Source organism: Carassius auratus, chromosome 20 (genome assembly GCF_003368295.1).
Source record: "Carassius auratus strain Wakin chromosome 20, ASM336829v1, whole genome shotgun sequence".
NCBI lineage: Eukaryota > Metazoa > Chordata > Actinopteri > Cypriniformes > Cyprinidae > Carassius > Carassius auratus.
Window position 1 is genome coordinate 1,314,543 of NC_039262.1, and position 14,607 is coordinate 1,329,149.

The 14,607-nt window shown below is 36.5% G+C and overlaps 1 pseudogene; it reads left to right on the plus strand.

The window, feature by feature from the left end:
- LOC113120478 (kelch-like protein 29) overlaps positions 1–14,607 on the plus strand; it is a 255,212-nt pseudogene that overhangs the window by 194,190 nt on the left and 46,415 nt on the right.

Sequence of the window (14,607 nt, forward strand, 5' to 3'; positions counted from 1 at the left end):
GGGGAACACAGGTTTAGAAACATTTTTCAATGCCGAACTACACAGCACACAGTCTGGGAATTCAAGGACCGCATATTAAGAGAGCATTCTTTAAAATAGGTTTAAGAAAAAGAGGTTAGAGCAGCTGAAGTTTTGTTGGTAGCGAGGTGCAGGCCATGTGTTTGTTATGCCACACACAGCATCATAGACTCAGAAACTTCAGAGCGTGTCTATAAACTCATGCTAGCACCAGGCATAAGCCTCGCTCTGCGGTCTGTCTGCCTCTGGCACAAACCTCACCTAAAAAAATCATTTTTCCTTCCTCTAAGAGTGAAAGAAGACGAGTGGCCCGTTTGGTTTATTGACGATGGCACGCTGCAGGCCAGCCTCCAAAGACCCAGACATAATAAAAGCCCATCTGCCTCCACCAGGCGCGCACTCAACCATTTTTACAACAATTTGTACTCTTCTGTTTTATATTGGAGACAAATTGGGTAGCATAAGAACTGCCGATGACACAGGGGTTCTGATGCGGTCCACATTTATTATATTTATCCGGAACAGGTTGCGTCTGTTACGGAGTGATTTAGATCGGCTGGCCTTGTTGTCTGCAGTCTTGGTGGGATTTGTTTATTGGATTGTCAGAGACGAGCGTTTTGCATTGCAGCAAGCATGGGTTTTAATGTCAGTTATGTAACTTATTTATTTTCACATTTGTTTATATACAATTTTATTTAATATAATAAAAAAAAAAAACGGTCACACTTTATTTTAGGGTCCAATTCTCACTATTACCTAACCATTAACTATGACTTTGTCCTCAATTAACTCCTTATTTGCTGCTTATTAATAGTTTATAAGTTAGTTGTTACGTTTAGGGTAAAGGATAGGATTATGGATGTCATGCATTATATGTACTTTATAAGCACTAATAAACAGCCAATATGTTAATAATAGACATGCTAATAAGCAACTACTTATTAGTGTGAATTGGACCCTATACTAAAGTGTTACCAAAAAAACTATAATTTTTTACAATTATATAATATGCATTTTGAAAAATTTTACATTTATATAGCATTTTATATTTTTACATTTTGTTATTTTAATTGATTGATAATTCTTAGTGGTAATTACATTCTGATTAATTAATAAAATGTCAATGTTTTTGAACGACATCTCTGTAAAACTTTTATGTATAATGTATTATATACTGTATATGCACTTTTATCCATTCATTGTTACGCTATGCATTTTAAATTTGGTTATAATTATTTACGACAAGATATAATGTATTAAACCTCACATAATGAATGATTCTAATGCATTATATAATTTAATAACCCATCTAAAATGCATTAAAGGCTTTAAGTATTTAAGTGTTACCGAAATCTCTTATGCTCACAAAGGCTGCATTTATTTGATCCAAAATACAGTAAAAAATTTAATATTTGTGAAATATTGTTGCTATTTAAAATAACTGTTTTCTATTGGAATATAATTTAAAATGTAATTTATTCCTGTGACGTTAGCTGTCTTAGTCTTCAGTGTCACATGCTCTTTCAGAAATTATTATTTTTTTATTCTTTCACAAATAATATGCTGATTTGCTGCTCAAGAAACTTTTCTTATTTCTATCAATGTTTGAAAACGGTTGATTAATTTTATTTTTCAGAATTCTTTGATGAATAGAAAGTAAAGAACAGCATTCATTTGAAATAGAAATGTTTTACATTAGAACCATTTATTTTGATAAATTTTATTTATCCTTAACTTTGATCAGAGCTGTGTATATTTATGTATAAAAGCCCACTAGTTTTTATATACATAATTAACATCTTCAGTATTTCACCACATACGTGTACTTCAGCTTTTCTTCTTATGCTTTTCATATTTGAATTAGAAAGATTCTCTTCAATCCAGGCTTAGATTCATTCACCACGGCAGGAGTGTCAGACTCATATTCAGCTCTTGTGGTGTAAAATAGAGCTTTACACTTACAAAAAGACTCTTGCCTTGTTAAAAATGTGGGCCTTTGCTCCCGCTTGGTCAAATACCTTCAGATGTGACTCAGCGGGACTAAAGATGAGCTTCACCTTGCCAATCTAATCCACAGGACAGCGTCCCAACCCGCTGCTCTGAGCTCGATTGATTTGTTCTGTTGTTTGTCTCCGGAGCGCCTTAAGCAGGGGCCCATCTCTGGAGCCTCCCAGATATACAGCACAGATAGCTTTCCTATCCCCTCTGTGCCGTGATCTTTTATGGATGTGAGCGCCTCTCTTGTTCTCTTCTTCAGAAAAGCAGCTGACTGCAGCAAACTGCCTGGGGGTTCTGGCCATGGCCGAGGCCATGTGCTGCACGGAGCTCCACAACATGGCCAAGGCCTTCGCCCTGCAGAACTTCCCCGATGTGGCAGGACAAGACGAGATCCTCAGCATCTCCAAAGAAGACCTCATTAACTACCTGTCCAATGACAGCCTGAACACCAAGGCCGAGGAGCTGGTTTATGAGACCGTCATCAAGTGGATCAAGAAGGACCCAGTCGGTAGAGTACAGGTGAGATCAGCATCGCTCATGTGTGCAAGCTGCTTCAAATCTATGCCTTGTCTACATTTTGTCCTCCAAATATATCATTGGACCATGAAACACTGAACCAAACATTTGGATCCCTAACTATATATTGGGATACTACATCCAAAAATGAAAAAGTATTTTGAAGAATGGGAGTAATCAAACAGTTGACACTATACACTGAGTTCTGTAGTATAGAACAAATACAATGGAAGTCAATTGCTACCGTCAACTGTTTGGTTACCCACGTTCTTTAAAATTATCTTCTTCTGTGTTTAAATGAAGAAAGAAGTTCATACTGGTTTGGAACGACATGCATTATTGGGTGAACTATCCCTTTAAATAAAAAAATGGAAATACAGGATCGGTCATAACTTACATTTATGTCTTTTCAACACCAACTTCCTCGATGAATGTCTTTAATTAGCTGGTTCTTTTTTAGTGAGTCATAAACATACAGCTGAACCACTGTAGTACAATTCTCAGTGAACTGATTCATTTCGGTGTGATGCGATTGCTGAATGAATGACTCTTATGAACTGGTTCTTTTTAGTGAATCAGATACATATAAGTTGTGAACTGTGTCGTCTCAAACTGACTACGTTTTCTTTTTAACCAAATGAAAAACCTACAGCGCAGCCAATGTAATCTGATTCCTGAACAAATTATACTTATGGAGCATTACTTTTAGGTGGATCCATTAAAAACATAAAGCATGACCAATACAGTCTCAATTTTGAACAATAGAGTCTTGTAAGAGAACCAAAACTGAAATCGCAGATATGATCATGAAACAGTTATTTTAGTCATTCAAAAAACCTAGCACAAACTGTGTAGTCTGATTCCTGAATAAATGAATGTATCCAGTTCCCAAACCAATTATTCTTTTTAAGTGAATCAATTAAAAACATACAGCATGACACACGTCTGATTCCTGAACAACTCACTCACATGAGACGATTCTTTTTAGTGAATCAAAATCATAGTAAGACTATGTTTTCTGATATCAGAATTAATGATAAGCTAATTCTTTTTAAAACCATACAATAATACAATGCTTTTATTCGTTTTTTTACCTGATTCTTGTGCAAATTACTGTTTAAACCTGTTTAGTAATGTTTAGTCAATACATCAGAAACATAGTATCCTATTCCTGGCTCAGTGACTCTTATGAAACTGTTTTTTTAGTAATTCAAAAAATATAGCACAAAATCTGTAGTCTAGTTCCTCAATGAATGACTCTTTTTATTGAATCATTAATGATTGTAATCAGCAAATAAATGCCAGGTGGAGTCGTGTTTGTGACAATTTGTGTGGAAATATGCAACAAATATAACCCTATAAATGTAGTTGGTTTCTTAAATGAATGACTCATAGGAACAAGTTTTTAGTGAATCAACAACATATAACACAATAAGTGTAGTCTGATAAAAAATATTTCCTGTTGTTGTATTGTATTTTTGACCCAGCATAAAATAAAAAAGTGGTCTCATAAACTCACAAAGTCTGTTCTTAATCAATTTTTAGTGTCTGTTTTGCACATTGAGTCTTAAAACTGTTTTATTTAGCACTCTGACTGCTTTCCGTTTGCTAGTTTTGTCTGAAAGCTGAATTTTAAAGGCTGCTTTTTGTCGAGACACAGCAAGAGTTCAGGCCCCCTGAAGTGCCTTTGTTTCTTTAAGGATCAAAAGACCTGTCTGCGGTGGGCTAGACAATTCAATAGGGCTTCCTCAAATCCCACTTCACATTGAAGAAGTTTTGGCTTCCCGGGGCCCCGAGAACAAGAGGTCAACACCCTTTTGCTGGCCTTGCACTTCTATTTCTGTTACCCTGAAGTATACATTCAGGCAAGTCGCAGCAAACATAAATAAGAGAGAACGGAGCAGAGAGGCATGCAGAAGTCGAGGCCCGAGATCAGATATTCAGGGGCCGTGTGGCATGACATTGGACCCTTTGGAGCACTGATGGGGTGCAGTGACTGTCTGAAATGGATGAGCCATGTGTGACAGTGCTGCTGTTTAAAAACCCCCTCATGCACCACCACAAGCTTCTCTCTGCTATAAAACAGAGTTCATAAACAACTCTGAGCCACAGATGCATTTTTCAAAATCTTTCTCTCCGTCTCTGTCTGTCTTTCTAAATTTCACCCCCTTACAGACTCCGATGGAAGGGTTTTGATTGAATCCGCTGACATTTCCTGAGGATATATCAGTTCCAATTATCACAGTCGATGCACGAACGCAAAGCCAAATGCTCTGAGCAAGCGTTTGTTCCTGAGAGCGTCTCAGTGGTCCGAGATAGGGATCGTTTTTTGGCCGAAAGTATAGATAATTAAAAAAGAATACTTTTATGCTCCATGGTAAATTAGTGGTGAATTAGTGGGCGGCGTGTGGGCTGCGTGCAGCCGCCAGACCTCCGTGCACAGTGATGTATGGATCTTTATTCTGCAATCCTTCACGCCACTGCACAATTTGCATTAGTTTATTACAGTAAGTCAACATGCTTTTTATGTGCTTGTAACACAAGAGCCCGCGTGAGCTGCTGGGGAAGAAGCCAAGCTTTAAATAGAGCCTCTCACGGCACACCTGGGACCGGCGCAGAGCTCCTGCATGAGATGTGAATGATCAGCCCTGTCCTAATGTTAGTAAATGATCCTTACTTTGTCCTTGGTCCAGTAGTCATACGTCTAGATGGACTGGGTGACTCATTTCGATTTGGATTGGTGTGTAAGAGACTGTGGGAAGAAATTGGATTGAGAACATGCCATTCAGAGGGATAAAAGTACCTAGACACTTGTTTCATCACTTGCTTAATGAGTGTGAAAGATCAGCCGGGTTTACTGAAGCATTCAGAACACACAGATCTAGTCTCATGCAACCAGACTTTTGACTTTTGTCATAAATGCAGTCCACTTTGCAGATCATTATGACTAAAAATGGACAGGAAGACAACCATTTAGATGTTTTATAAATCATTTCTCTCACTTCTTGGTGCCATAATTATAATATTTGAAGAGCTTTTATTTTGCTTGGTCCATTTGCTTGACATAAATCCCATTTATTTCTTCCGTAGTGGAATTGATTTTTAACACTACAGTGAGCTCTTGAAGTTGTTAATCGATGATTCTTTTGGAGCCATTATTATGCTTTATTTCTGTTTTTATATCTCAATATTTTTTTGTTTTAAATTGTGTTTAGCAGTGCAGTTCCTAGTGAAGGTCTAGGCTAGCCATGAATCATGAAAGGAGCAATGCGACCGTCAGAGAGTCACTCCAGTGAAGCATTGTAAAGAACACAATCCAAACTTCTTGAACACTATACATACACTTTTCAATGTATATTTTAAAGTGTACATTGAAAAGTTTGGGGTCAGTACGTTTCAGGGTTTTAGTTTTTTCTTTTGAAGAAATTAATTATTTTTATTAAGCAAGGATTAAATAAATTGATTAGAATTGACCGTGGAGACATTTCTAATGCCATTTTATTTTAATGCCTTTTATAAGAATAATAAGTGTTTGTTGAGCAGCAAAACAGCATATTAGAATGATTACTGAAGGATCATGTGACACTGAAGTAATGTAAAGTAATGCCATAAATTATATTTTAAAATATGTTTAAATAAAAAAAAGACTTATTTTGTCCTTCTGTAAGACTTCTTTCAAAGGATTTAAAAATTGTACAATGCTTCATTTTCATTCACTTGTTAAAGACTATTTTATTTTATTTTATTTTATTTTATTTTATTTTATTTTATTTTTTTGTATTGAAGGTGGCTTTAACAGTAGGCAGTAACTGTTGCACTCCATTGAACATATGAGCCACTCAATTTAAGTGCCTTCTCTCCTCCAAATCTATTAATTATGGCAATCTGATTATAATCAGTAAATTACAATTACTGGGCAAACATTACATCAACTGCTTTATATGCATAAGCCAGGCTGATGAAGTTTCTAATGTGCCCCACCACTTTTTTCATTGTCCTTATGTCCTTTCTTATTTGACACGCCAGTTATAACGTGCGTACTGATTCCCATTAATTGTACTGTTTTGTTCTGCGTCCAATATGCTTCAGACAGTCTAATAGCATAGCCCAGAGACTCAGTTGTTCATAAGAGAAAGCAAACTTCATAGTCTGACCGCCTCCAGTGACTCAAATATCATGTGCAAGCACAAAAATCAGCTTTGATAAACCTTGGCCTCAGTGCCACGCGTCCACCTGCCGGGACCGAGCAGCAGTCACACTGTCACTCAAACGCAGACTAAACTTCCCGAGATTGCTAACAGCACGGCTCTGGAGCCACCAAAGATCAGGCCCTTGTCCTGCCGAGCACAAGTCAAAATCCAAACCCTTTCCATGACACGTCCAGAACCCGGCCCGCACGCTTTCAATTAGATCTGTGCAATCCTGCCAAGCCCTGCGCAGCGGAACCATTAAAGAAACGCCCCGGACGAATTCATACAGCACTTTATCGTGACCGGTGAGGCCGGCTGACAAAGAAGGTTGATTAATTGCATCTCCTTTGAGGAGAGAACTAATATGCAGCTGAAAAGAATGCTTAATGATGGTTTTTGCACAAGGGGGCAATCTGCATTCCCCCTCAGCAGGGATATCTAATTCAGCAGTCAGAAAATAACAATGGATGCGGCGGCGTTGATGCTCGGGCCTGGCAGACAGTGCTCATTAGCTGCCGGGGTCATGTTTGACTTGAGGGCATAGAGGAGAATCTTCCCATTTAAGCCTTTTAATGGGATCAGAACTTCTTGAATTTGCAGATGTTACTGAGGACTTCAATCTCACCTCTCATTCAGTCCTAGTATAAAGACGTGGCGAATGGACTATTACCAAATCACCATGACCATTTAGTCTAAATTAAAACTGTAAAAGAAATATATAGCAGAGAAGTGCAGGAGTTTATTATCGTTTGCAGATTAAATGTGCTGGGTGGTTATTGGTCTGTTTATTTTGATGTTATTGATCTGTGCTTAATTTCGCATCATAAAATACCTGGATCTTTCAATCTACTTTGCAGACATACTCTATATTTTACAACGCAAAGGTGTTAGCCGATATTCAAACATGCTCTTCTCAACTCGCGCATTACGTTGCACTGGAACGTTTGACCCATTTTAGTGAATACATGAATACTATAGGTGATTTATTTTTATATACATTTATTTATCTACCACAAAACCCAAATTCACAAAAGTGAATCTCAATCCCTTTCACACTGAGATTCTGGAAAATACACGGGTAATGTGTCCCGCCAACTGTTCCCGAATCAGCAGATTTTGGTTCATTCACACTGCCAGTGATCTTCTGGAATCTCTGCATGCGTTCATACACAACTTGTAAAGGTCCCGTAATGACACGCGACATCAGGATGTGACGTGTAATGTACGAGTCGAAAACGCTAGGCATGTTAACTTTCTCTTAAACTGGTGAACGATCTCAGCTTCAGCATGGATAGTGAGGAGCTAACTGATCTCTGCTTCATTAGATTTTGCACATATTTTTTCATCGCGAAAGTTGACCTGCCTTCAAAACACCCGGTAAAAGAGTCACACGATACATCACTATGACATACCCTTTACGGCATTGATTCTGGGATCAATCCCGGAATCAATCCTGGGAAGTGTTTGCGTTCACACAGAAGGCAATCCGGAAATTTTCCGGGGAAACAACTCTGCCAAATCTACCACACAAAAAGAAAATCTCTATAAGACAGCATTTCAATTTGAATTACAATTTTCTAAAATATATTATTAATATTTTATCATTTATGCATTTGATTTAAAACATTGTCAGGGATAACATTTTTTGGTATACCAAATATTTCTTTACAAGAAAGAAGCACAGAAATACCTGCCTAGAAATTAATGTTGTTCATTTATATGTATCATATGAATGCATTATGTTTTAATTATTAAATTTTGCCATGCACATAACATTTAGTATTTAATACAATGTCAAAACAGTGTTGTTGTTTTTTTACAGGGCTTCTTGTTAGAAATAAAATACTGTAAAAATTACTGTAAACTTTACCATAAGCCAATAGTTTGACATTGTGCCCTCATTTATGATTCATTTGACCATGCTTAACAGGGTTTTTTTTTTCGTTCACAGCTTCTAATAAATAAATTGGATGATTTATATTATTCATATCATTTTAAAAATGAATAACCAATTAAATTCTGGGCAGATGTCTCAGTGTTTTATATACTGTACATATAAACACCTAAATTGTACAGTAGAAACAAAAACAGCTTCATCTCAAGAAATATCTGTCCACACAAAAACCACAAAACCGTCACAAAACGATGTAGTATATATGCCAGACCAGTATGTGGCGCTATAATTCTGCCACATAGATACACTATAAACCCAGAAGAAGACTTGGTCTATGTGCATAAACCTTGTGAGTCGTATACAAACGAACATGAAACAATACATTTATTAATCATTGTTAATTTTAGTTAATAAAAAGACAATCGTTCAGTGTTTGTTCATGTTTTTGTTTCTGTTACGTGACATAGCGGTGTCTGACTAGGGCCGAGACGTGGGCCGATGACGTCATCGTTTCCAATATCAGTTTCACTCTCCCAAAACGGCAAATCCGTGTGGACGAAACGCCTATACGATACAAAATGTATGCGTATAAGCGCGAAACTCGTCTCCACGTAGAGGGGGCCTTAATCAGTGTTTAGGAGCTACATTGAAAATTATATTTTGTCAAAACACTATTTATTTATCAATTAGTCAATTTAATTCACGACTGAATGTGTTTTTTTAATCACTAATAAATGTAAAAACACTAATTTAAGTTAAAACAGTGAGAAGCTGCAAGATTCTTTATACTAGTTATTTAATCACAGTAGCACAAAGCAATAAATCTGTGAATAGTTTTTCATTTACATTACACAAATAGTTTAAATGAATCAATGCACTAAAATTTATCACATTTCCCAAAGCATTTTTATTACTTCAGTTCACTGTGTAAATGTGTTTTGTCTTATTACAATTAAATGTAATCTTTTTAGTGTAACCGCAAATATATTGATTTGATTCACCGTAAGTCAATAGTTTTACATACCAATGTCTTTTTAAATTAATTCTGCAGTACTTAGTGGGGTCCTTCATTCATACATACCTCTTTTTTTGTGCATCAATTCAAGACTTTAAATCTCAGTGCTAGTTGGTTTGGTTCACGTCTTAAAACTATTTTTTAAAAGCATTTTGAAATGCCTACAGTGTGAAGGAAATGAATGAGAAAAATGCTTGAGGAACTGAGACTGCTGAGAAAACGGCCAGCCACTGTTGCGCTTTATTGAGACGGTGAGTCAGCTTCGGCTCCTATGCATACATCTCTGTTGTGTTCACTCTTTCAAAAGCTGAAAGTCAGAAGTAAGCCCAACTGAATCTCGCTTCAGTGCGCACAGAGTTTTCTCTCTCCTCACTTGCGTTTCTCTCTGTCTGTCTGACTATCTGTCTCTCTCTCTCTCTCTCTCTCTCTCTCTCTCTCTCTCTCTCAGGAAGGGATACCCCCCGGCTGAACTCTTCTGTTTTCTGTTTGAGAGAATATTTCAGTGGCTTATTTCTTTCTGCCTGGCTGATGTTATATTTAAGGGAGACTAAATAAAGTTTCTCCAGACTCGGTATCTTCTGCATAAAATCAACATGAGGCCTCTCACAGACATTTGCTCTGTTTCTAAACCTGAGCTGCCTGTGGAGGCAGTGTTTTCAGACAACAGACAACACTCCTGACTCAAAGGCTTTTGGAAAAGTATCATTGTTTTGGCCAAATGTTATGTACACTGCCAAAAAAAAATGCTTTTTTTTCTATTCAGTATTTTTGTCTTGAACATGTCTAATCATTCTTAAATTTATAATGTTATTATTATCAAAATAATTATTTTTAATTTATATAATATGTTAGAAAATATTTTTGGAATAAAAAACAAATATATATATATATATATATATATATATATATACATATATATATATATATATATATATGGCATATATCTTAATTCTTTTACCACCTAAAGTGACTTAATTTGTAAGAATTAAAAAAAAAGACTTCCATTGTGTAATTTTGCTTCCCAATGAATTTTGTCTTGATTTAAAAATGTAAGATATTTGTACTAGAAAACAAGAGAAAAGTGAAAATCCAAGATTGAAGACAAAGTGAGAAAAATACTCATGAATAAATGTAAGCACTTTTGCACTTGAGAAAAATCATCTCACCGGCCCTCGCTCCCTCTAGTGAAGATATTACTGCTTCAAGACGAAGTGCTTACAAGCACTTGCCATGGTATTCCGCCATACAATATAGTTATCCATTTTACACGCTTAGAAAAGCGCAACGTTTTTTGTGTTACCGTCCTAGGTCGAGTTACACTATGCGAGTAACTGTATTTAAATAGGGAAAAGTGGAGGTGTTTGGAAGCTTCTCTGCTTGGCCCATATTGAATGAATGGGCTGAGCTAAGTGCTTTCAAAGTGTCACCGCGCGCCAAAGCGATTGAGTGCACGCACTGAGACGAGAGAGGTATGTATCAACTCGTCTTAGTTAAGGGAAAAACATAGTTTAATATGAAAACACGGTGGAGTATCCCTTTAACATCCATGGAATCATTCCATTCTACAAAAGGTTCCTTGTAGTGGAAGAAGGTTCTTAGTGGAGCCCAAAATGGTTCTTCTGTGACATCACCATGAAAACCTCCTTTGAGTGTAGTGTTTGTGCATGCTGTGTATTATTAATAAGCTGATTTGAGTTTTGCAGTGTTAGCATAGCAGCTTGTATTTGAATCAATAGTATGCCATGTTCATGTGGAGTGCTATTTGTGAGGAACACAGAGTTGGTGCCAATTTAAAGAGTTTCAAATCAGTCATTTCATGCTTCCATGGTTGTTAGGATGCTGTCTAGGCACGCAGCTCTCTAGGTTTTGGAAACAGAGCAATAGACACTCAGATGCTGCTACCTGCTGCCCAGCAGACGGCAGGAAGTGGAAATGCTCTGTGTGCGCTCCCTGTCACCAAACGTCCCCCAGCAGGTTCCCACCTAGACTCTGTCATTGTAGCCCAGCGTGCCATCAGACTGATTACCATGACGTGAGTGTCGGTGTGCATCACTGTGTGTGCAGTGCTTCTTTTGTCTCTGTGGCTCGGGTGGTTTTGGAGCTGATGTTGCGTATGCAGGTTTAATGTGGCCGCTGAGGTGTGTAAGTATTGTGTCTGGGACGACAAGGTGAGATACCGTGCAATGTCTCACCTGTAAGCCAATACCTCTTGCATATTGAATGAGTCGAGCGAATGCATAAAACTTCTTTAAGTGCTGCGGTGTGGAGGTGGAAATTTGCTGGTCTGATCTCTGCAATGAGCAAGAGATGAGCGATCACCATTGTGCCCTTAAGCAAGACACTTAACCTCTCCGTTAACAAATTAACTCCAAATCAAGTTCAGATAGAAGTGTCTGCGAACTGACTTTTGAAAGAAGCTGCGCACTTTAACCATGCACTGTGTTCATGTTCAAGATCTTAGGTGAAGTGTGTATTGTTTCGATAGATAACTCTACGAGCCGTCAGAGAGGGAATAGGGACTTTGAGGTGTGTGAATTAGAGCTGATTCACGGATGCGACCCTCCTGAAGAAGTCCGTCAGACACAACCCAAACGGCCAGCTTAAGCACAGCGTGTCACTTCCCTTTAGCACTGATTTAATGCGCTGGAGATTGGCGTCGTTAAGCTCATTGACAAATTGAACCTAGCATTGGAAGAAGTCTAAGTGCAAGGTGCTTGATACATGAATATAAATGAGGCGGAGGATACGGGATGTGTGTGAGTCTCCCTGTGCTGTTTATGGCTGAATAATTGACACAGCTGCATGTGATGGGTGCTGGGTTACGGGTCAGACTGGGTGAAACAGCCCAACTCAGCTGAAGAAAAGACAGATAATATGTCTGTTAATAAAGGGCGACGGTTCTGTCATGTCGATGCTGGAATTTTAGTTTAAAGCAAAATGCTTAAAATATAATTACAAATATATAGTATTTTAAAGTTGTGATATAAAATAGTTTCAAACAAATAATTATATATAAAACAGGTTATTTATGTATATTTACACAAAAACCTATCTGTTTACATAACCTACAGCGTATTATATTAATCTTAATTTTATAAAATTAAAATGTAAAATTAATATTCAGTTAAATATTTGTGTAAATTAGACATACGCGTTTAAAAAAAATATTTATATACAAAAAGAACAATTTTAATTAAAAATTTAAAAGTATTTTATTATTGAAAATTATTTGTTGTAATAAAATATCAAATGATATATTGTTATAGAAATTTGTTATGTAAAAGATATCAAATTATATATTATGATGAATTATATATCACATATATTATGATCATCATTATCACACTGTTATGTAATAAAGTGTGTTTAAAATATTGTAAACACAATTTTAACGTGGTATTAATATAATGTATTATTTATTCAATTTTAATTTATTACATTTAATAAACTTTAATATTTAACATTATTAAACATAAATGAATACATAAATATATCAGTAATATAATATGTTGCAAAATATAGTAATAATAGTAATACTTTAATTTTCTTAATGCACTTATGTGTATACTTAATATAAAGGTCTACTTATGAACTTGTGAATGAACACTGTAAAGCTTATATTAAATGTATTTATTTTTTTAAGTTGTGTTCTCTTTGACTGAATTTTATATGTTGATTTCAGGGTTACTGTCCCCTTTAATGGCTGCTGTCTACATTATGATTCTTCATCTTAGTTTCATCTGACTTCGTGATTTCTTTCCTCCGTTGCATTTTTCATCCTTGAGGGTAAAATGTGTCGCTGACGATCCGCTGCTGCTTCTTTCGTTTCTTCTGGAGGGTTGCATATTTTATCACTATCACTTAATCGCCCGGCGCAAGACAGGAGCCTACGAGCACCATCAATGCATTTAGCTGTTCAGATTTATGATCTGGAGCTCAAATCCCCCTCGTCTGGTCCCGGCGGCCGGGTCGAGCTGGGAGCTTGTGATTATTTTCTCTAACCAGTCTAAAGCGGTTTGGCTGGGTTGGTTGAGTGCGGTGAGGGGGAAGGGAACAGCGCCGGCCGGGGGAGCGTCCGTCTGCTGTGACATTATTTTAGATCAGATCCTCACTGGGATCAGGTTAATCCCTGATCTCACAGTCGAGATGCAGGAACAGTTCAGCGATACGTGATCCTGTCGAGGGGACATGTGCTAAACCGAGCAAGCCGCTTATTATATCAGTATGCAAATGATGCACATATGATATGTAAACCCAGAGTAATTAACAATCCATAAAGGTGGAAGTCTGGGGTAAACCAGAAAGTTCATATCCGGCACAGGTTTTGGACGGTTGAGCCAAGCATGTGTAAAGCTGTGTGGAGAGTTGGCACACAGGTCTGAAATCTCTCTCGGGCCGTGCATGCGTCTGGCCTCTTGCCTTCTATTGTCTGGGAAGATGTTTGCTAAACGAGCTGTTTTTGTTTAGGGATGTCAAGAGATTTATTTATTTAATACTGATTTAAGTTTGTTTATGCAACTTTCATATTGTTTAAATAGGCAACTAACCAACTAACTAATAAAATACATAAATATTAATTATTTATATTGTTAATTACCTTGATTTGTTGTTTAAAATATAACTAGATTATTGTTCACAAAATAAAAAATACATAAAAACACATTACATCATAATGCAGTTTTAATGCCTTTTTTAAATAAATAAAACCATGTAGATTATTTATTTATTATATTAGTTTTTTTGTGTATTTATTTAATAATAATACGTTTTTTATGCAAATTTTGTATGGGTTAAATATCCAACTAACTAAATAAGTTCATAAATAAATAAATATTAATTATGAATGATATTGTTAATTACCTTGATATATTGGTTGCAATATAACTAGATTATAATTCACAAAATAACTAAAAGAAAAAAACGCATTACATCATAATGCAATGTGTTTTTATCTTTATTTTATAAATACAATCCAA